We start from the raw sequence: 23587 nt of genomic DNA on the forward strand, positions 1-23587 counted from the left end.
AGTTACAATTCCATCTGTACTGCAATATTTCAGTACTATCCACATCATCTGTCTTTCCAGGCTAGAGCCAGTTCTGTGGCATCATCAGATCACATTTAATGAAACACATTATAAATTTTTTTCACATCACAGATTATATTCCTCCATTATACTCCTTTAATTATGTTTCCTTTTTTGCTCCAATAACAATCAACTTTTCTTTATTTTCAAAGCAGAGCACAACTGACCAAAAAATGGAAGCTATGATTTGCTTTTTTAAATTCAAGTTTAGGAGCATAATATTTTCTATTTTATGCCTGAGCTATCATCCTGATTTTCTAAGTAACAATAGAATTTTTCTGGACCCCAAAATTTTCCTCATAATTAAAAGTTCCTTACCACCTGCAAGAGCAATCAAAAAAATGGAAGCTATTAATAAACACCTCCCCAAACAATGCAGATGCAGCACTTGATATTGACACTACACTAAATTCCAGTTTCATAAAGATTTAGAGAAGCCACAGCATTTCCATGTACTTCATGATTTGTGCAACAGGTTCTTTGGAAATGTAAAGCCCTGAAGATCCCTATTTTTGGGCATTCTGACACTTTATGTTAAAGGAAGTATACAAAAGAGCAATAACAAAACCACAGAGACACCTCCCACCCTCCCACCTTCAGAACTGATATCACAAATCACTTTCTTGGGTACAGCATCAAACACTCACCTCAATGAATGTACTAATCATGGTCTTTCCAATCTCAAAGTGTCATCACTATATTCCTATTAAAAAAAGAAAAAAGAACATCAGGTTTTGTAAGCAAGATAAATTTTTATAAAAGATAAATCAAATTCATTTCATAATGCAACAGAAGTCAAATCATGCAAAATATGTCTTCCACAAGTGAAGAACAATTATAAAGACTACAAATACAAGATGAGAGGAAATGCAACCAAATTTTACTGATAAAAGTATTTATTATTGTAACTAACTTGTAAATTGATTCCTTGAGCAATGCCCAGAATAATTACCCACTGAAGTCTGTTCCCTTTATAAATGTAAGAAACCACCCCAAATTCTCATTTCTGCCAGAGCAGAAATAAAGCTCATTTTACCCTCTCAGGTAAGTACTCCTTGTGCTGTTAAACCCACCATCTGTGCTCAAGACTCCATAGTGAATCTGATCATCCCTGAGAACAAATAGAAACTGTCTCTCAAATTTGTTCTTTCACCTTGAATAACAGACTTGGCCCAGAGCCAGGTTTAATTGCCAACAAATTGGGTATTTGCTATTAAAAAAAAAGGCAGCCTGTGCTGAGACATCTTCTACAGACACTGAACACCATCTCCTTCACATGCCCCATGCTGATTTCTAGACATCCTTCTTTCCAGCTTCCTGTCTTAAAAAAAGGTGCCTTCTTAAAGTATTTGTATGCAGTATGAATTTTAAATTTTAAAAAACACCTTATTTCCTTTGTAACCAGAAAATGCCACTGTCTTCTCAAGTGGAACTGGAGAGACAATTAAGCACAACATAATAATCAGAACTCTAAATTAGCGTGTCAATTCTTGCTCCTTTTGAAAAAAATGAGAAAAATTACACATTTGAGATTGCCAAGTGTTGTCACAGAAAAGAGAGAAAAATTATTATGTCCTATCAGTCATATATTTCACCTTTATTCTAGCTGAAACTAGATTTAAGAGTATCTCAATTTAAAAGTATCTCAAACATGAACTTTAGTATTTGCTGAGATCCCTACTAAGCAGTATATTTGCATATCTACTACTTCTCTCCTTTAAGAAAAAGACACACTTTCACCACATTTACTGCAGTTCCCGGCTAATGCTGCCATTCAGACATTGCTGTGGTTCACAGCCTATACAAAATTTCAGCCAGAATCAAAGTGCCCTTCTGGAAGACGCTGTGCCAAAGAAATTCTTGTCCCCATCACAGCAATAATCCACTCCAAAAAGTGCAGCAACCTGACAAACACCACGTACTTGTCCTAGAAGTTGGATGTGTTAGTACTGAAATGAGAGCTCAAGTCACAGCAGAGCTGTAACTGGAATCAAATAAGTGCTTTTATACACTGAAGATCTTTGTACAATTAAAGAAACTAAGCAGAAGCATAAAAGTACATGTAATAAGGTCAAGCACAAAAACTGTACTAAGATACAAAAGCTGCAAGGAATAAGGAGGATAGGAAGAGAAACCAAGAAAAAAGACAAGTACTAGACATCCTCACCACTTCATCTTGTCTCCCTAAGCTTCAATTACAATCAATTGCAGGTGTTATTTAACAGTGAATTGCCTCTGTTACAGGACAGGATGTTAGAAAGGCAATGGAGCTTTGGTTCTACTTTTTAAAAGTCCATTCTGCTTTAAAAAATGCCATCTATACAAGGAAGTCTCTGCCCATCTCTAACTATTCTACCTATAAGAAAAATCAAGTGTTAAGAATTACCATGGTATGCTCAAAAACAGGTGGAAGGCAAAACTAAAGTCTTTCCCAGACATTTTGGCATGCAGATGAAGTTTCTTTCCCACCATCAAATACTGTCAGGATCAACACTGGTACTGCTTGTACAGAACTTCTGCAGCCTGCTCACACCATCTGCAGAATCTCCTCATCCTCTTGCCCCAAGAAATGCTTTCTGTGTATTTCAGTCCACTCATGTAAACCACATATTGAGTCACTACCCCTTCAGCATCCTCAATAAAATTTTCCTTCCTATTGGGAGAAAATTAAGGAAATTATGGAAAATTAAGAAAATTAAGGAAAAATGAAAACCATATTCCATGCTTATATATGAGGAAGGTAAATTTAGCCTTGCCTCTGATTGCGTTCTACAAGCAAAGTTGCCTACCAAAAAACATCAGAGAACTTATAAGGCTCCTTTAGGACTACCACACACTACTTCAGCAGCAGATCCCCAGCAGCTGAGAACATCTGTACAAAAACTTCTTGACTTTACAAAAGCTTTCACATACAGAAATTCTCCTAACCTCCCTTTCATGTGGTTAAGCAGGAAAACTTCAGAACACAGCTGGGCAGCTCACTGAAACTCAGTGCATTGCTGCTGTCCCTTGGGGACGCCTCATGAGGGACAGGACCAAGCAAGAGGATTCCCTACTAGTGCAATCCCATTGCAAATGTGAGAAATGAAACCCTGGAGATGAGAGCTCTTTTTCAGAGTAGTAATTGCTAGCTGATGTTAATGAAGTCGATAGGGTCTTGATTTGAACTCTGTATTTGTACCCCTTTGTCTTACCCCCGATTTGTATCCCTTTCCATGGGCAACCACTCCCCCTGCTCCCAGGACTGAATTTAAATGAGAGGCTGTGGGAACTATATGAACCATCTCAAAACAACAAACCAGCACGTAAACGGTGACTTTAACCCAGCAGAACCACATTGAACCACCCACCCTTTACCAGAGCCAGATTCTGTCCTGCCTCCATAATTTAATAGTGCTCAGCTTGGAGGATCCCCCTAAGCTATGAGCCAACCTTGTCTTCCTAAGGACTCTGGTGAGGAGGGAAGGCCCAGCTCTGCCCAGAGACAAAGCTGCGCTGCTCCTCCTCCTCCTCAGGGTCATGGTGTGTGTGACCCCTTGGGTTTCCCACCCAGAGCTGTCTTTAATAAAGGCCTTTTAAAGGAGCTGCTCTACTGGCCCTGTTTATCACAGCTACAGCCATTCAGACAAAGACCCCATGTACACTGGAAGGTACCCTCAGAACACAAAACAGAGGCCCAGAGCCTGCCCGTGTCCTGTCGGAACTCAGTGCATCCCTCTGGGTGTCCAGAGCTGCCAGGACCCTGCCAGGGGGCTCAGAGACCCTGGCACACAGCCCAGAACACCTGTGGGTTTGATTGTGACCCACGGAGCAAATTACCAGCTTTGTATGAAAACCTGAAAGCCACAGAAGTTTAAGTTGTGTAATAATAAAATTATCACTGGGTGAAAAGGGAGATTTTGGGGTGTTTAGAATGGGGGTTTTGGGGACAAGATGGAGGGACTTGGGCATGTCCAGACTTTCTTCTTCTTCTTCTTTATCTCCATCTTCTGCTGTGATGTTAGCACTTTTGGATTGGTTTAGAGTAGAAGCGCACTGTCTAACACAGGTGATAGGTATAGGGAATTAGGTGTAAATATGTTATACGCAGTTTGTAGTATAAAGAGATAACACCACCCCAGGGGCAGGCAGAGTGCCTCTGTCTGTCCTGCTGAGCGAACCTCGGCTGGACAGGAGAAAATTTTTATAGATAAGATCCAATAAACAACTCTGAGACCGAGAACTGAAGAGCTGTGACTCATTCTCCGAACCTGCGGGCTGAAACAGAGACTGTTCACGTGTCTCGGGGCTGCAGTAACCCGCGAGCTGCCGACAGTGTCCCAGCAGCGGCGGCAGCAGGGTGCGAGCGGGCTGCCCGAGCGTGCCCGTCCAGGCGCTAAGCCTCTTACAGCAGCACAGCCGGCGTGGCCACCAGGCATGCGGGGTCCCATGTGCTCGCTGCTGCCTACTACACACACAGCGGGCTCACAGGCACTGCACACATCTCCATTCGCTCTACACAACACGCCAATCTCACCCTTCCCTGCCACAATATTTCACAAAAGCAGCCTGGGGCTGCAAGAAATCCCAGCAAGAGATAGCAAACCTGTCACCCTCTGAGCTGTGGCTTTGACTCTACCTTCTCTCTTCCCATGTCCTTTAATCATACTTCTGAACAGTGCATATTACATGGCTCTACGCAGATATTTACCGTATATAAAAACGCCAATCACTTGTTTTTAAAATTCTAAAAGTTTAATAGAAATAAAATGGTTATAAAAATAGTAATAAAATTAGAGTAATAGTAATTTGGACAATTTGGATTAGGACAATATGAGACAATAAATACAAAGAGTTATGGATGTCCAGGTACCTTATTCTGGGCAGCACGACCCCGAAAAAGGACCCACGTTAACAGAGGATTAACCCTTAAAAACAACAACCTGTTGCATATTCATACACCTCATACATGATGCATAAATTCCATTCAAACACAGGATTCTGTCTGGTCATCGTCAACTTCTTCCTTCTAATCCTGACAGTGCCTTTGAGGTGGGAAGAAGTTCGTTTCTTCTGATAATGGAGGAATAAATTCTCTTTCTCTGAAAGATTCGGGTGTCCTGTGGCTGCTATCTCGCTGTGAGTCCTTTCTTTAAAAAAAGTCTCCTACATAGCATAGTTTCTATTTTAACATTTTGTTATAACCTAAAACTATATTTAACACACCACTTAAGAGAATGAATCCAGCATTGCTTTCTAACACAACACATATCATATTCATTTTAATATTTGCAAAAAGCCAATTATAAAATACATGCATTTTCCACACATATGTATTTTGATGTATTGATTAATAGTGCTGTATTAACATTTTAATAATATGATAAATGCAGTCTTGTAATTAAAAGATAACTTTTGTAGGTAAAATAAGAACTATGTTAGTGAGATTTTCTAAAGAAAGGAATGAGGCACTCACACCAGATAGCAGCCCAAGGACACCAAAATCTTTCAAACAAAAAGAATTTACTGCCTCTTATCAGAAGAAACAAACTTCTTCCCACCTCAAAGACGCTGTTAGGATTCAGAGGAAGAAGTCGATGATGAGCAGACAGAATCCTGTATTTGAATGGAATTCATGCGTGTATGAAGCGTATGAATATGCAACAGGCTGTTGTTTTTAAGGGTTAATCTTTGTTAACAGGTGTCAAAAAAGGTACCCAGACGTCCATAACTCTTTGTCTTTATTGTCTCATATGGTTGTAATTAAATTTGTTCAAATTATTATTACTCTAATTGTATTACTATTTTTATAACCATTTTATTACTCTTAAACTTTTAAAATCTTAAAAATGAGAGATTGGCGTTTTTTACAATACTTCACAGAGAGAAGTCTCAAAAGAAACATCCCTATCCCCTCACAAACAAAGCTCTAAGTGTCAGAAGACAGAGCTCTACAAGCAAAGGCAATGTAGCTTTGGTTCTACTTTAAAAAGTCAGTTCAACTTGAAAAAAGCCTTCCTTGCTAACCAACAATATTCCAGTCTGACCCCACAGCAGGGGTCAAGTTTAAGGCCACAGTTCAAGCAGGAAAGCAGACAGACACTTCTTACACAGGACACAAAACAGCAGCAGCGTTACTTTCAAGACCAACACTTTCTGCATTCAACTTCATCCATAACCAAAAGAACAAGTAAAAGCTCTTTAGAGTAATACAACAGTATCACAAAGAATAATAGGGATATTAATTGACTCCTCTGCTGTTCTGTGCTTGACAAGCTAAGTTAACAAAATGAATATTTCAGCAGTTTAAAACTTGCACTACATGGATATAACTGAATGTGGAATGCAGTAAGACAATCCAGTTAAAAATCCCAATAATCCACCATCCTTATAGAGGAATTCTAGGCCATGCAATCAAAACTGGAGACAAAAATTCCTTTTCAGAAACACCTGATTACCTGGTAATTATGATGTGGTAATGTTATGAGTATAATACAGTGTCTACAGGACACTCATGCCAGCTATTACACAAGGCCTTGCTAAGAACATGACGTTCCTTTTAACATAGGCCAACCATAGCAACCCTATGGAAAACACTACAGTTGATCTAGACTAGTGATAATTTACTTGTTCTACTGGCTACCAGTAATCTTCTTGCTTTTAAACCACAACAAATATACCTCATCCCATGGTAACTTGCCCATTTCCTTATTCTTTGAGGGGTGAAAAAAAGATTTTTTTTTTAATGCACTAAAGCATATTCTAATACTGTAAAGATGTTAGAGAAGTAAGGGTGTGGCAAGAACCCAGGAAAAAAAGAAAACTGTTTATCAGTCTGTATCTAAGCCAAACACTTCCTGGTCATAATAAACGTCTGAAGTAGAAGAAGAATCCAGAACTCTACTGCCAATCACTTTCCCCACTTCATTCTATCTTCATACTTTGAGACTAAACTCCATCAACAACTCAGTTTAATAGAAAAGCTTATTAATGTAAGAGCATACTGTTCAGGGAGAGGCTCAAGTAAGTTTATCAAGTAAACTGTGTTGTTACATACTTTAATCTTATGATCAGAGGAAGAAAAAGCACACAAGGTATTATGCCGAGACTATGCTGCCTCTAATGCCTCTCTGGAAATCCAAAAGGAGTAACAGTAAATTGTAAAAATAAAAATTACTTGGATTTTCACCGACAGAATTTGTTTGCTAAAAGGAATATAGGAAGTCTGTAACAAGTCCCATCAATGGACAAATAAAGAAAACCAGCAAAACCATGCATTCTTTGAATTATAAATGAAACAAAAAAAAACTTGTCAAGTCTGAAAAAGTGCACAAAAGCCAAAAACCTGCTTTCCATGCCTTTGCCTTCTGAACTACATCAAGCCAAACCACTTCTTCATGGGACAGACCATCCTCTTTCACTGCGGTGTTTGACATTTATGACACCCAACTACCTTGAAATACACACTTGAAATGTCCAAAACCTGAAAGTTTTGGTAGACTTTTTTCTTCTACTCCAGGCCAAAGGCCATCTCTTTTCCTCTGTGTGTTACTAGTGAGGTGAGCAACCTGCAGAGTCCAGAATCAGGACTGCACACCTCAGGACAGAGTCATCACCACAAGACTAACATCCAGCTCTGCATGGAGCAAGGACACAGTCCAGTCCTACAGTGAAACTTCCTCACTTTGCAGAAACAACGCAAGTTTCAGAGACAAAGGCAAAACAGAAAGATCATAAAAGCACTCAAACACGTACAAGCATAAGCAAGAAGGAACTTGATGTTATAGTGCAACAATGTGGGCACTCTCCCTAACATCAATCAAACTGTGGCTGAAACAATACTGGCAACTTGGAAGGCTTTCTCACTATACTAGTCAGGTTTTTACTCTACTTCTGACTTGACAGATACTCTTACCACTAGAATCATTAGAGAATTTTCACTTCTGTCCCTTTACTCATGAGAGCTATTCAATCTCAAATGTCCAAGACAACAAATCTCAAAGTCTTGCATTTGGAAAATAAAGAGATATGAGCAGATATCTCTGCTCATAAGAACAGAAACAGATATGAGCTTACAAGGAAGATGGAGAAAGACTTCTTATCAGCGCATATGGTGACAGGATGAAAGGCAGTGGTTTGAAACTGCAAGAGAGTAGACTTATATTGGACACATGGATGAAACAGTTGGACTTAAGGATCTCAGAGGTCTTTTCCATACTTAATGGTTCTGTTTCTTTGATCTGAATCAATGCACTGCCTCAGCCAAGTTACTTTTTCACTGGACTACACTTACAAAGCCCTGTAGTTTCCCAAGTACCCAATACCTCACACCGACCTCCTGGGAGGCCTTTTTAAGCTCCTATGGTACACAGAGAAATGCTGTCCCATTATGAAAACGCTTACCCTATTGCGAAAAGTCAAATGTAAAGCGTCAGCTTGCCTGTTACCATGCTGCTCACCTATTTGCATGAAACTGTACTTACATAAAGCGTTTTGTAATCATGCATGTAACACTATGCACCTAATGTGAACAGCAGCACAGCCACACCGTCTCAAGGCACAGACTGTCCTTACAGCTACGGGCACCGCACAAAACAAATGGACAGCACCTGTTGCCTACTCTACCTGTAGCTCGCACATCTCAGCGGCGCTGAGATTGATACCCGCTGCCGCACGGTTCCTCCCGTGAAGCAGCCCGCCCGCCCGCCCGATGGGGCCCAGCTCGGTCCCCTCTCGGTGCCCCGGGACACGCGTGCTCTCCGCCGGTTCCCCCGCTCCGCACCCCGGGCACAGACGTGGCCGCAGCCCACGGCCGGCAGAGCAGAGCCCCGCCGGGGGACCGGGTCCGGCCCCGCCGCCTCCTCCCCCGCTCCGGGCCGGGGCCAGCGCCCCCTGCGCGCCCCTGCCCGGCCCCAGCGGCCGTCCCGGCCCCGCTGGGGCTGTCCGTGCCGCCACTCCCGGGCGCTCTCCCGTCCACGTCCCGGGGGCCGTGCCGCACTGAGCCCCGCACCCCGCCCCGGGAGCGACTCACAGCCGGCCGCCGCTTCCCTCGCTGCGGTTTCACGGGCAGCGGGGGGGGCGTGTCACAGCCGCCCTTCGGAGGGAGCCCCGCGCGCCCCCGCTGCGGCGGGCCGGGGCCGGCAGCGGGACGGACCCCGCGGCACAAGGGGGACCCGAGCGCGCATCGTCCCGGCAACGGGAGAGCCCCGGCGCGAGGGTTACGTAACCTCGGCCCGGCGGGCGGGGGAGGTGGGAGAGCCCCTGTGCCCCCCGCGGCCGCCGCTCGCCGCCCCCTCCCGTCGCTCCCCAAGGGTCCCCCAGCCCCTTCGGGCCGCGGGGAGCGCGCCCGGCGGGCCCCCACTCACCGCGCACAGCGAGTCCCGCCGGCCCCGCGCCTCCCGGCTCGGGCTTCATACGGGCAGAAACGTGACCGGCCGCCGCGCGCCCGCCCCGCCCGCGCTCCCATTGGCCGCCGCCGCGTGACGCCAGCGAGACGCGCGGGCGGGGGCGGGGCGCGCGCCGCTGCCATTGGCCGCGCGGGCCGCCGCTCACTTTACATAAGCCTCACGTGTGGCACCATGTTTCCACCGACAGCCGCGGCCGCCTCCCGAGCCTGCCCCGCCGCCGGCCCGCCCCTCCCCTCCCCCGCGCCGCCACCGAGGCGCACTCACCGCCGGCCCCCGCGCCGCCTCCCGCCGAAGCCGCGGTAGCTCCGCTCGCCTCCCCTCGCGCCCGCCGCCACCGCCGCTACGGGACCGCCGGGCCGGGGAGGATGGATTGGGGGGCAGCGGTCACGTGACGGCCCCGGGGAGAGCGGCTCCGCCCCCGCCTGCTCGGAGCCGCGCGTGACGTGTCGTGCGCGCGCGCGCGGGCGGGCAGGGACCGTTGGCGGCCGGGGCGCGCGCGCCGGGCCTGGCCCGGGCCCGTCAGCGCAGCTCGGGCCGGCCCGAGCGCCCCGCCAGGGCTCCCTGAGCGCTCACGGACACCGGCCGGGCCCGCGCAGGCCCCGCCGCAGCCCCCGAGTCACCGTGCCGCCGCCGCCGCTCGGTCCGCTTACATAAGGCAGCAGCGCCCGGATCCCATTTCCTGGTGCTGCCGCCCGCGCTGGGTGCACGCCCTGAAGTTTCGAAAGTGCCCCAGCGTATTGTTCAGGAGGCGCCGGGTCACAAAGCAAAGGGCAGCGCAGGAGAGCGCAGGGCTGCAGCTTTCTCCCGCACCGGCCCGCAGCATCAGCCTGAATATAACTACAGCAATGATTTAACTAAGAATTTCCGAGCTCTCAAACGTACTGTTCTTGGCAACAGCATTTCCACATGGTAACACGTCACTATACGATTGCTTTCAATTCTGACTGTTTAAAGAAGTTTTTCATATTTATTAAAATAATATTTCCCCCTTGTGCTCAAGCAAAATATTCAGAGACCATTGACACTTCCCATTTCACAGTAAGGAAGAATTTAATGAGTTCTTGTACGTTGGGCACACAGGTTTTCGCTCAGGCCCCTGCACCATCCATCCTACACTGGTGAGTGGACCTGAGCAGTTTGGTGAGATAACCCCATAACCCATTGCTGAACGCTTCTCCAGCCTCCACACCTTCCAAGGCTAGGCAGAGCAATCAGTACATGAGAAATTAATGTTAGTGTGTGTGTATTCTGAGCTTCCTGTGTCTTCACTGTGGTAGATGGCTTTGCAAAGAGGGAACAGAGAATGTGCCAAAGCCACCTTTAGGCTAACAAGGGTTTTACACTCACTGCATGCAGGCAGTTGCTCCATAGGATGAAGCCATCAGGGCTTCCACTGTTTATCTGCAGAATGAGGTTAATGCCGCTTCCCTCCCTCACTGCGGTGTTAAGGATAAGTCCATTAGGTACACAGATATTTATGCTCTGACTGTTACAGAAACAGCCTGCGAGTAAAGGACTGTGGAGTATTTAACTGCTGGGCAGCAGAGGGGGTGGGCAGCGGAAGCATTAGGACCAGATTCTGCTACTGGATTTGTTGCAATGCACAAGTCAGCTTACCAGGATACCATTCTTAGGTTGCACTCCTCTGAGGAGTCTAATTTTAAGATTAATCCTAATTAGGTAGTCTTTTTGTAGTTTGGTCTACCCGTTGTTGGTAGGCCTTCACATCCAGAACTTTACTGTCTTTTTACAAGTTCTCTGCTTTAGGGTTAAAGGGATGTAGAATAATATTCTTGGTTTCCATGGGATGTTGTTTTTCATGTTAGGTGTCAAAAATACGTGTCCCTGACTGTGTGCTAAGGGCTGTGGTCTGTTACCACAGACTCCAACTAAGGCACTTCAACCACAGCAAAACCTTGAGATCCACACTGTCCCCCACCCCATGAGTAGGATGACAAAGCATGGCACTAGAGCTAAATGAGTTCCCAGGATATGCCAGTCCTGGCAGAGGAGTAACCCCCACCACCACAAACAGCCAGTACCTTTCCCACCCTGCCTACCAGAGGCATTACTTGAGTTCTGCTTGTTTTAAATGGATACTAATCAATTGTATCAGTCAAGCTTATGGGAATAATTTAAAAGTTCTATTCATACCATCTTTTAGTAGTTACACCTTTATATTTAATGTACCAAAACCCAGGGTAAGCTGTGTTACTCAAAATGTGATTATGCACCCTGAACAAGTTCAGTCCAAATTCTGCAACTTCCAGAAAATTGGCACAAGAGAAATCATGTGTGTAGACACAAATTATTCCAGACACCTCCAATTTGGAATAACAAGAGTGGAGGCACATGGCTTCTAAAGGAGTGAATATTGCTATTGACTCATGTATTAAAGAACAAAGAAAAATAAAATTATTGCAAAATTTTATGGGCGCTGCATGTTTGTTTTGAAGGTCACTCTGTCTGGTAGGCAGTAGTAAAATACATATATACACACACAAATGGTTCTACAGAATATAAATCTTGTAAGAAAAGCATTAAAATGGTCAGGGTTTTTTTCCCAGCTTTGTTTATTTTGTGTGAGTGTGTGTGTTCAGTTGTAACTCTTGGAGCATGGCAGAACAAATCACTGCTATGTTCAGCGAGCCCTTTGTGTGCCTCGCACACCTGGACCCCTTGTGGTGCTGCCCCAGGGCGGCTCTGCCCGGCGGGCTGGGCACAGCTCCGGGCACAGCTCAGGCACTGCCCAGGGCTGGGCACAGCTCGGACACTGCCCAGGGCTGGGGCACAGCTCCGGGCACAGCTCTGGGCACAGCTCGGACACTGCCCAGGGCTGGGGCACAGCTCGGACACTGCCCAGGGCTGGGCACAGCTCTGGACACAGCTCCGGACACTGCCCAGGGCTGGGGCACAGCTCGGACACTGCCCAGGGCTGGGCACAGCTCTGGACACAGCTTCGGACACTGCCCAGGGCTGGGCACAGCTCGGACACAGCTCCGGACACAGCTCCGGACACTGCCCAGGGCTGGGGCACAGCTCTGGACACAGCTTCGGACACTGCCCAGGGCTGGGCACAGCTCGGACACAGCTCCGGACACTGCCCAGGGCTGGGGCACAGCTCGGACACTGCCCAGGGCTGGGCACAGCTCGGACACAGCTCCGGACACTGCCTAGGGCTGGGCACAGCTCCGGACACAGCTCCGGACACTGCCCAGGGCTGGGACACAGCTTCGGACACTGCCCAGGGCTGGCCGGACACAGCTCGGACACTGCTCCGGCTCTGCCCGGCTCCCTCGTGCGGCCCCGCCGGGAAAATGCTGCTCCTGTGGGACTCCTATGGATCCCGCTCATTCTCACACTTCTATCAGTAGATTTTTAGCCGCACACGCAAATGCCGAACCTTTTCTCAGCATTCATAAAAAGTAGAATGTTTGCTTAACTGAACCAATTCAGTCAGTTCTGATAAGCAGCAACGTATTGACAGTATCTACATTTTTAAAGGGGAAAAAATCCAAGTCTTTCAATGTGGAAAATTAATAATTTGAGACCACTAGGAAAACTACCTGAGGAAGTTAGGTAGCTTCCTATTTGCTAAGGAAATAAGTCTCTTCTTTTTGAATATCTATGCTTCCCTATCCACTTGTAGAGGTCTCCTGTTCCAAGATGCTGCACAGCACTGACGGAACTGTATATTATTAAAAAAAAAACAATCAATACTTTACAGCTGGAGCCCACGTCTAATTCTTCATTTCCTAGGTCTAATTACTCACCATTTACAGTGACGCTGACAGTCATTGATTCTTGCAAAGATCCGGAAAGGCTTTTTTTGCTAATGAGCAAAAGTCGTCACTCTTACTCTCCATACAGACAAAAGGGGGAGGAAAGGAAAAAACCCACTATGCCCATTACCAGTAAATATACAGACAGGTTTTTCTAAAAGAATTGGAGAGTATAGGAACAAACTGTAACAAATAGACAGCAATATCATACAGTTTTGAAAATGCTGTGATTAAAATGCAAAGGAATGTAAAAAACCCGATAAAGAACTTCAACTTAAGCAGCAAGTTCCTGAAATATGCTGCCATTCAAAAGTCCTTTGCACAAGTGTCTGCTTGTTGCCAGAGAGAAAACCTTTGCTGACAACTTCTGGGGAATGTAGGTTTTCATTCTGTCCCTATTCTTACTGTTTTCTAACTATTCTTATTAAATTCAGTTTCTGTTGGCAAATGCAGTGTAATTTTATGTTCCAAATATCTTGAAAAGTGGCACATGAAGGAGCCCTGAGTTGTTTTTTTAGAAGGATACAAATGGAAGGGGTGTATCTCCCCACTGTACCTCTGTGTGCTCATCCCCAAGCTCATGAGCATGATTTTAGAAGCAAACAGCTCAGAGCATTCCAGGTCTGAGATCCTGCTGTTTAGTGTGCATTAGCAACTCATTTTCTGCAGTCAGCCTCACAGAAGGCTGAATGAAGAGAGCTTGAAATTGAATTCACAGTGCTGAAAAGGGGTTTAGAGCTTCCTGCTTAACTCAGAGAGTGATAGTTTGTGATTTCACGGCCTGCCTCAGGTGATCAAAGTCCTTACACATCCACCAAAAGGAACAGTCCTACCACCTCCACTGAGTTAAAAATCAGTGATTATGCAACTGTGCTGTTAGGTTAGGAAACCAACTTGACTGAAAATATCCCATGAAAGAAGTTTTTGGTTGGATTACATCACAGCTGTGGGAGCACAAAAGCCAAACCAAAACAGGATCAAAGAACATATTTTGAGCTGGAGCGAGGATCCAAGACCAAGAGGAACATCAAATTACAGAGTTAGGCACTTAAAATGAAATTTGCATGTCATTAGATTAGCATAAGAGAGCTAATAAGAGATGCCAAGCAGGAAAGTGCATCCTTTTTCTTGCCTACTGTGTTGGATTTATATATCCTCTTCTGCCCTGATAGAAAGTGATCACATCTTGGGCTTCACCATTCAAAATCATCCAGACATTTATGCCAAAGAACGCTTTCACAGCATTTCTGAGCTGATCTAACATTTCACTTCCATCAAGGGGTTGGCACCACCGCCACCAAGTCCTCATGGCTGTGTGGTCTTGACTGTTCCTTTTCCCACTCTGCTGCTTCCTTGGCCCCTCAGAGAGCCAGTTTAATTTGTTAATCTCTCAGAAAGCTCCCTGGGTTTGTTTTTCTGCCTGTAAGCTACTGAGAACGTACATTCCCAAGTCCAGGTATGCCATGGACAGGGCATTGAAAATCTCTTTTAAAGGCAATGAGATTGCAGAAAATATTTCCACAGTTTTTGATACCTGAGGCATACTCCTTTCTGGATTAAATGTGCCCGTATTTAGCAGGTGTTCTTGAGACACCCAAATTCTTCAACACACACCTGAGCATCCAGGCTTAGGACATGGTGCTGGACCTGCACCACAGTGTATTCCAACCCTTGCCTCCCCACTGGTTCCTAATACATACTCTTTGCATTGATTTCAGCTCTGCATTTGCTGACCAGAGTCAGTTTTCTGCCCTCCATCGTGTTTGTGATCTGCTTTTGGCCTCACAGCTGCAGAGGGAAATGTTACCAATCTCTTGCAGGGACATAGAGAGAGACAAACCTTCCTTCACAAACAGAATAAGGGTAGAGAGACAACATCTGGGTACTGACTTCCCCACCAGTGAGCATTTATGCAATTTTTATTAAATAATCATTACATAAAGTGTTGGATTAGGTCTTGGCATGGGATTGGAGCTGGACTCGCTCACAGGTAAGCTGACAATCACCGTGCCAGGGAGTCGTGCTGCTGCTCTCAGATTCTGGGAATTGAGGCACCGTCCCTCCTTACTTTGTTTTCATTTTTAACAAATATTATAGCATTAACAGATTATAACAAAAACACTTGTAAGAAGCTGGATGCTAAGTGGCAAACTAGCTGGAAGCGTTGCAGCACAGTGACTGCCCTCCCTGCCACAGTCCAGGCCTGACTCCAGCCAGACTCTCAGCCACTCCTTCCACAACAGTGCTAATTATAGACCGGTGATTTGTGCTTGTTGAGGAAGGAAGAGCCAAATTTTAAATGGGAAAGAGTGTCTTTCTGTATAATTCTGGAGAGTGTCTCTTAATTAAAACCACTTCATTTTCAGATTGGATTTCCCATTACTCCTCTGTGTCAATTAATTTTCCGGCTTTCGTTCACACTTGAGCTGTTTTGAGCTGCTCATTGCTGCTGCTGAAGTCAGAGAAAGCTTGGGTTTGTTTTCAGGACTTTTTGTGTTCAGTGACTGCCTGAGTTTGCTTCAGGAAGAAAACCTGATGTACCTGGCCACACTGCTGAAAACAAAGCAGAGATTTTAATAATCAGGCATTGCAAAAGTCCCTTGTACTGAGTCAATTTGAGAAACTTCAGAAAACAAAGTTTTATAGATGTTATCAATAAATAGTTTCTGATAAGTGATCAGAAATTGTTTTGGTTTCATTCTAATAAATTAGAAGGAAATCAGGAAGGACAGCTCACTTTGCACACTGTCATTGAAACACAGAACCAGGGGACGAAGGATTGATACAAAGTGTGTTTGAATAAATCCCTTTGATATAAACAGCTTTGGCAATGGCTCAAGACAGTAACTAAACCAAAGGGGGCAGAAATCTTTCCCGTCTTTGTTGATTATCTGGTATTTAATTGGTATGAGCTTAACTACAGTCCTTTACTAAGTGCAGATCTGGGGACAAAATCCTCAACCACCTCGTTTCCTGAGTGAAAAATTTCTTGAGAACTATATGGCTGGAATATCCTTGGGATTTCTGCCTATCTGTCAGTAGACAATAAATTTAAAATTACCATGTGAACGGGGAGAAGCAAACAAGCAGACAAAATCAAAATGATCACATGAGCTTTTTTTACACAGAAATCAACTAAAATATAGTACTCATTACCATAATGAGATATATTCTATACACTTACAACATGTCATGCTTCATTAGCAGTAGAACAACTCTGGAATTCAATGCTTTTGTTGTGTAACTTCACAATAAAAAAAAAATCAAAGCAGTTTAAGTCAGTGACTAGAAAAAAATAAAAACCCAAACCAAACTAAACCAAACCCTTACATTTCTTAAAGGAAAATGGTTAAAGGACATTTTTAAAAAGGCAGGAATTAGTAATCCTAAGTAATATTATTTATTTGTTGTTCCTTAGAGGAAAGGCTGTGCTACATGAAAGCAAAGGAACTATATTTGACAAAAATGGAGTTGCCAGAACAAAACAGAAAGATAAAAGAAATCTTATTTTGCCAAAAAAGCCTAGTTGTGAGGTATGCCTTCCATACACATTTATAAAAATGCTGCTCTATCTATGGACATATTTATACAAAATATGCTTGAAAATTGCACTGGGCCCATCCAAACACAGCCACTGCTCCTGAGGTGAATGCATTCCCTTGTTTCCCATTTGGGATGCCACAGCAGTCCTGTACTATCAGTTCCATATTTCTCTATCTGTGGACATATGGTTACTCCACAGTGCTGCTGCTGCCTCCCTAACTCTTGGTGCCTTGAAGTGTTTCCTCATGTGCTCCCCCACTCATGGCACTGGTAGAAAGAGGAGCATTTTCCACTGCAGAAAGACTTTGTACCTTCACTGTGTTGGTTTCCCTGTAGTCCCATCTGGGATTCCCTATCAAGGGATACCTAACTCAGGTTAGAGGAGGGTTAAAAGCAAACAGGTGTTTTGATTAAACTGCACAGCTCGTGTTTAAAGACTGGGCTAATCTACTTCAGCTGTGGCTGGAATATCCTTGGGATTTCTTCCAACTCTTACAATTCCCCTCGACTCCTTATTCTAGCCCTACTCTCCACTATTCTCGTCACGTTCCAATGATGACATGACATTGTACGAGAAAGCACATTCCAAGGTCACCATAGGCAGAGAGGATGCTGTCCTACTCTTCAAGGCACTTCAGAAAGCAAACTGAAAAAGGGAATTTTTAAAATGACAGGTGAATTTTTTAAATGAGAGATTTTGGACTTCACTGGAACCTAATAACCAGTGAATCAACTTTTCTTGTCGTACACTGACTTACTACTGAGAAAACATCTCCTCAAGTTCTAAAATGCAATTAAAGCTCTTTATGTCCCATAAACTTGGTCATTAGAACTTGGATTCAGGTCCCTCAGAAGGACAAATCAGTGTAGATGACCAGAGATGTGGCACTTTCCACATCATGAGGCCCTTACACCACACCTGGAATTGTGAGCTGGAGAATCTTGCAATTCACACTGAGTTAATGTCAAATGTCAGTTACAGCAGCCAAATCTATCTGAATGAAGTTTTTCCCAGCCACACATTGGGTGACAGTACAATGAATTTTATAGGGAGACTATTAACAAAATATACTTGAAAATTGCCCTGGGCCCATCCAAGCACAGCCACTACTCCTGAGGTGGGTGCATTCCCTTGCTTCCCATTTGGGATGCCATGGCAATCCTGTACTATCAGTCCTCTACAATCAAAGTGAAACAACAGGACAAGAACTAGTATGAGGACTTGTGTATTCCACATTCAAAAATCATGCTACTATTTGCATAATTTAATAGCTTCATCTGAAACAAAACCTCAGTTCCCCTCATATAATTAAGATTTTTTCTCTGTTGTTAATGGCATTGGTGAAGATTTTATAATGCCAAGAATATTTTACAAATAAAGCTCTAATTTTCAAAGTTTACCCTGCTATATTGTAATTTCTATTGTCTACTTTGTCAAAAACTTTTATCAAAGTGATAACTAATTTACCGCAAGGTGGAAAGGCAAAAGCATGCCAGGAATTAATTTCTTAGCTCATTGTTAAGAAAACAAAGTGTGGAAGTTGAACACTCTTGTATGTGAAGCTACACAACCAAGTTTTGATGGTCAAATTAGATGCAAATCTCCTTATTTTCAGAATCCTGTTCTCATCTGAATACCATTATTAAGATAAACATGGATAATGGTCTCTGCAGCACACCAGCATTTAGCATTTGTAAAGCTTTTTGGTGTTAGATCCAGGACACAGAGCCATCCATTGCTGGTGTAAGTGTTGGCATGTCCATGTCTGCTGTGGAGGTGACTGCAGTGTGAGGGCTGGGACACCCCCAGAGAAAAGGGAATTGCTGTGGAGCTCTGGTTTCAAACGTGCTCCTGCAGCACAGGAAGGGGTGTGTGAGAACACTGTGCAGAGCTCCCCGGAGAACTCTCTGTTCTCCCCTCAGTTCTACTTTACTGACTTTGGAGAAACCAGTTATTAGAAAGGAAGGTAGGGAATGTTCTTAAGTGAGTCATGTTTGTTCTGTGACTGTCAGACTGCATCCACAACTGGTCGAGTAGCTCCATTCAGCTGTGAGCTCATTCCCATGCAGCACATGACACAGGGAGCCTTTGTACAGCTGCAGGCAACATGCTTCACGTTGGCTCCTGGCTTTGGAGGTTGTGGAAAATGCATGGATTTCATGATCGGCTTTTCACAAATATTAAAATGAATGTTATATGTGTTGTGTTAGAAAGTAATGCTGTATCAATTCTCTTAAGTAGTTAAATATAGTTTTAGGTTATAAAAAAATGTTAAAATAGAAACTATGCAATGTAGGATACCTTTCTTTAAAGAAAGGACTCACAGTGAGATAGCAGCCACAGGACACCTGAATCTTTCAGAGAAAAAAAAATTTATTGCCTCTAAGGCGCTGTCAGGATTCAGAGGAAGAAGCTGACACTGACCAGACAGAATCCTGTGTTTGAATGGAATTTATGCATCATGGATGAGGTGTATGAATATGCAACAGGCTGTTGTTTTTAAGGGTTAATCCTCTGTTAATGGGTGTCCTTTTTCGTGGTCGTGCTGCCCAGAAAAAGGTACCTGGACGTCTGTAACACTTTGTCTCCATTGTCTCATATTGTCCTAATCCAAATTGTCCAAATTATTATTACTCTAATTGTATTACTATTTTTATAACAATTTTTATTACTATTAAACTTTTAGAATTTTAAAAACAAGTGATTGGCGTTTTTCACAGAGGTGCTGCTGGAGGCATCAACAGGCACTTCATGTCAATGCAGAGTTTTCTGATGCTTGCAAGAGCACAGGACAGGCCCAAAACACACAAGAAACTCACAGCCTTTCATTTGAAGACCAAGATGAGTTTATATTTAATACTTGTTTATAAACAAGAGTTTCAAGATTCTATTAATGTCAAACAAGACAACATGATCAGTCAGCTTGAGCAATGCCAAAACAGAATGTCAATGTGCAAGAAGCAGCTCTGGAAGCATCGGGATAATGCAAAGATGGCTTAGGCAAAGTGTGCAACTTTTGTAGCTCGACACAAATCATCTAATTACTTTTTTCCATAGAGGAATTGGGGAATTTAAGAGTTAATGAACTTACTTGAGAAGTAATAGCTGTTCAAGAGAAGAGGGAGAACAATATTTCATTCAGCACCATGAAACAGAGAACAGGTAGGATGAAGCAAAGAGGAAGAGTGAGACAATGATAAACCCACAAAAAAAAAATGCAGTTATGTTTGAAAACACTTGAGAAATTTGAAGCCTTGGCTAAAGAAACTGATGTACAAGAGATGAAAAAGAGTTCTGAAAAACTTTTTAAATGAATGCCACTTACAGCAGAATGGCTAACTCAAGGGGTGGACAATGCACTTCAATCCCATACAGACAAATTGTGACCAAATTTATTTTGCATTTGAGATTGAGTCTGACCCTCTTGGCCTATGTTGGTATTATTTGTGAAATAAATTCACTGGAGCTCCTGCTGTCACAGTGCAGTGCTGCCTGCACTGACTGCCCCTGTTTGGCATTGCCAGGCTGGCACCATGGCATGGTGGTGGCTCTGCCCCCTGGCTGCCTCCTGGCACCAGCAGAATCCCTTCAGAGAGCTGTCTGCACTGCTGGACAGCTGAAACCAATAAACTTGGGGCTTTTTGTTCCTTGGGGTTTTCCCCTCCATTAAAATCAAGACAACATTTCTTTTTAAATATTTACTTATTTATCTATGGGGAAGGAAAGTTTAAAGACAGCCTGCTTTCTGGGATTGCAGATATACAGTGATGTGCCCACCCTTGTCAGGGTATTTTTAGGGGCAGAGATGGTTCTGCAGATCCCACAGGAGGCTCCCAAAGATTGTGCTGTGGGCTGCAAAGAGAAAACAATCAGGAATAGAAGATGCTGGTTGGAGTGGATTGAATTTTGACTCTGTGGGAATCTACAAAATTAGAGGGCTTTGAGAAAGCTGCAAAAGGCACAAGACAGTGATTTGAGCTAAGCAGCAGCCATGAGATTGGTCAGCAGAAAAATTATTTAAACTGTAGAAAAGCAAAGACAAATAGAATAATGGTCTGTGTATTAATGCTTGTCTAGAATAAGTCCCTAAGCTACAGAAAAGTTTATCTAGCAAGATATTAGGAAGATTGAAGCTTAATAATGGAGCTCTGAGCATTGTGTTTTAAGGCTCACAAGCAGGTATTGTATTTGAAATAAGCAAGCATTGTTTAACCAAAGGTACGCGTGCTTATAGTGGTTAGATAGAACTACTGTCAATGTGCTTTTGCTTTGTGTGATTGGTAAAAAAACTTTTATAAAGTAAGTTGTAACATTAAGTTCTTGTTCTGCTGCCTGGGATGTGAGCTGCTGGCATCTTCCCATTGCCATAACCATGTAATGAGGCTGATGCTGGAAAATCAAACAGCTCAAGGCCTGTTTCCAGCAGTCCTGTCCCGTTTGTGATTTGTACACAGACCCTGGCCAGCGTCAGACTCCTCCCTCATGTCTGGGCCAAATAGGAGCAGACAGGTTTTATGCTGCTTTATGCTTTTTAATGATTTTGTGCCTTTTGCTTCCTCTCATGTTCCAGGCTCACACCATGATGTGTTCTACAAGGCTGGAGAAGTGTTCAGCTGCACTTAACTGGGGATTAATGATCTACCCAAAGGCCATTTTTAATCAAGCCCAGACACAGGGATACCTTGTCTTAATGGCACAGACAGAAGACACTTCAATACCCTACATGAGAGCTGATAAATCTCCATATAGGCAAGGGAAGCCCATAATGGGCCCAGCAGCACCACTTACACAGCCAGGCTTGGCTTTCTCACTCCACACAGTTTCAAATTGCAGGCTCACTGCAGAAGATGTGGGCTGGCTCTGTCTGTGCTAAAGACTGGCCTTGAGGATACTTGTGCTTACAGCTGTCCAAAGATGCCTTTTCTCTTTAACAAAATGTTTTTTTCATCTAGCTGCCAACCCTAGGCATCCTGAAAGAATAGTACTTCCAACAGGTATTCAAAGAGAACAGAGATGCCTGAGTAGTCAAGAAATGCCCAGCTAGTGAGTGCAGTAGGCAGGTTTTTTTCACAGACATCTTTTTATGAAAAATCCTTTCCTTGGGATTTTTCCTCCTGAGAAGCTGGGAGGCCTCAGGAACAAAATGTAAACAATGGTTATCTGCTGCTGTGGAATGCAACAGGTGCATCTGTGATTGGTCTCATGTGGTTGTTTCTAATTAATGGCCAATCACAGTCAGCTGGCTCAGACTCTCTGTCCCAGACAGAGCCTTTGTTATCATTCTTTCCTTTTCTATTCTTAGCTAGCCTTCTGATGAAATCCTTTCTTCTATTCTTTTAGTATAGTTTTAATATAATATATATCATAAAATAATAAATCAAGCCTTCTGAAACATGGAGTCAGATCCTCTTCTCTTCCCTCATCCTGGGACCCTTGTGAACACCATCACACTAAACTGTAGAGGTAAGAAAAAGAGATTAAAAGACTCAGCAGGTGTAACAGGATGATGAGGATGACTGCCATGGAGGCTGAAGGGTAAAGGCAGCTGTGAGAAATTCTGTGGTGGTAGTAAGATATTTCAGGTTTTTTCAATGCAGGCACCAGAACATTTGTTCCAGCACCTACAGCATTTGGCAAACCTTTACTCAGGGCACAGAGCTGAGAACTGCAATGGTCAGAAGAGATGGAACAGGCAAATGTGCATGGAGGGACTGTCAGGATGCTCCAGGAGGACATGGGCAGTTGAACTGAAGGAAAACAGCAAACAGCAGAGTAAGAACTATACATTGTGCCCAGATAGGATGCAGAACAATAAAAAGAGGTTTTAAGCCAGCTCAGATCGAGCTTTCTAGAGGAATGAAGCATGCCAAGAGCTCTGTGGTTATGAAATGATGGCTGATAAGCAGGTAAAAGGATAGCAAAACGAATTCAGACACTTCCTGGTGATAACATGATTGAACTTTGCCACTGAAACCTGTAGGTGTCTTCAGTGTCAGACATTTAAAGGAGATTAAAAGTATTCTCTCCCAGGGCAATATGTGCATTGCAATTACTGGTTTATATTTCAATCACTATTAACCCCAGTGTTCCTTGGGGCATGACAGTTTCAGATGCTTCCTTTCTGCATCCTATCCAGGATTGAGCTGACTTACTGGACAGTCTGATCTGAGAGAAGCAATTCCTTCTTGTCTCCCTGGTTGTTTGACTCAGACTAGTGAGAATTTTTGGTTTTCTCTCTTCTGTACCTTTCTTGGATCAGTAGAGAGGAAGTTTAACAGAACCTGGATTGGTGCAGGGCTGTGTGGTGCTGGCAACATCCCTGACCTAGGCAGCTCTTCCAGTGCACAGTCTAAGTGGGTTATCACAGATTATATCACAGGAGCATGCCCTGGATGGTACTGGGGAGCCTTTCCAGCTCCTGCTGTAACTGGGCTTTGGAACAGGTGTTTTCTAGGCTGAACCATAGAAGGTGTAAATAGCTTGATGCTGTATTGTACATTTTCTGGTAAAAAGAACAACCTGCCAGTCATTAGGTAAGTACTAGAAGTGAAATTATCCGACCCACTGACTACAGAGTAAATCTGCATTATGGCCAACAGGATGTAGAAACACCAGGCCTTGCCTTTCTAAAGCAGTCAGCCAGCAGCTGTTAAATCCTAATTACACTGTTCAGATGATAAGGGAGAAGACAAGGGTGTTATTTCTGCAGAACAATTCCAAAAACTGCCCCTTAAAAGTGTAATAGCTCAGTGCCAGGAAATTCCCCTAGTAAAATGTACTGGTTATGGTTACCACAGCATGGCAAGAGCTCTTGA

General features: G+C 43.9%; 1 protein-coding gene across 12 annotated transcripts in view; it reads right to left on the reverse strand.

The window, feature by feature from the left end:
* PER2 (period circadian regulator 2) overlaps positions 1–9865 on the reverse strand; it is a 48921-nt gene extending 39056 nt beyond the window's left edge. For 5 of the 12 annotated variants that reach the window (XM_026795011.2, XM_014268869.3, XM_014268870.3 and 2 more), the window contains exons 1-2: positions 9405–9523; positions 708–763 (exon numbers count right to left, since the gene is read on the reverse strand). The gene's annotated coding sequence lies outside the window, so the exon portion shown is untranslated. Of the gene's footprint in view, positions 1–707; positions 764–9070; positions 9240–9404; positions 9524–9710 lie in introns of those variants that run through there. The other 7 variants (XM_074546795.1, XM_014268871.3, XM_074546794.1 and 4 more) reach the window with 2 other exon arrangements.
* Positions 9866–23587: the final 13722 nt, after the last annotated feature.

This window comes from Zonotrichia albicollis, chromosome 9 (genome assembly GCF_047830755.1).
Source record: "Zonotrichia albicollis isolate bZonAlb1 chromosome 9, bZonAlb1.hap1, whole genome shotgun sequence".
Taxonomy (NCBI): Eukaryota; Metazoa; Chordata; class Aves; order Passeriformes; family Passerellidae; genus Zonotrichia; species Zonotrichia albicollis.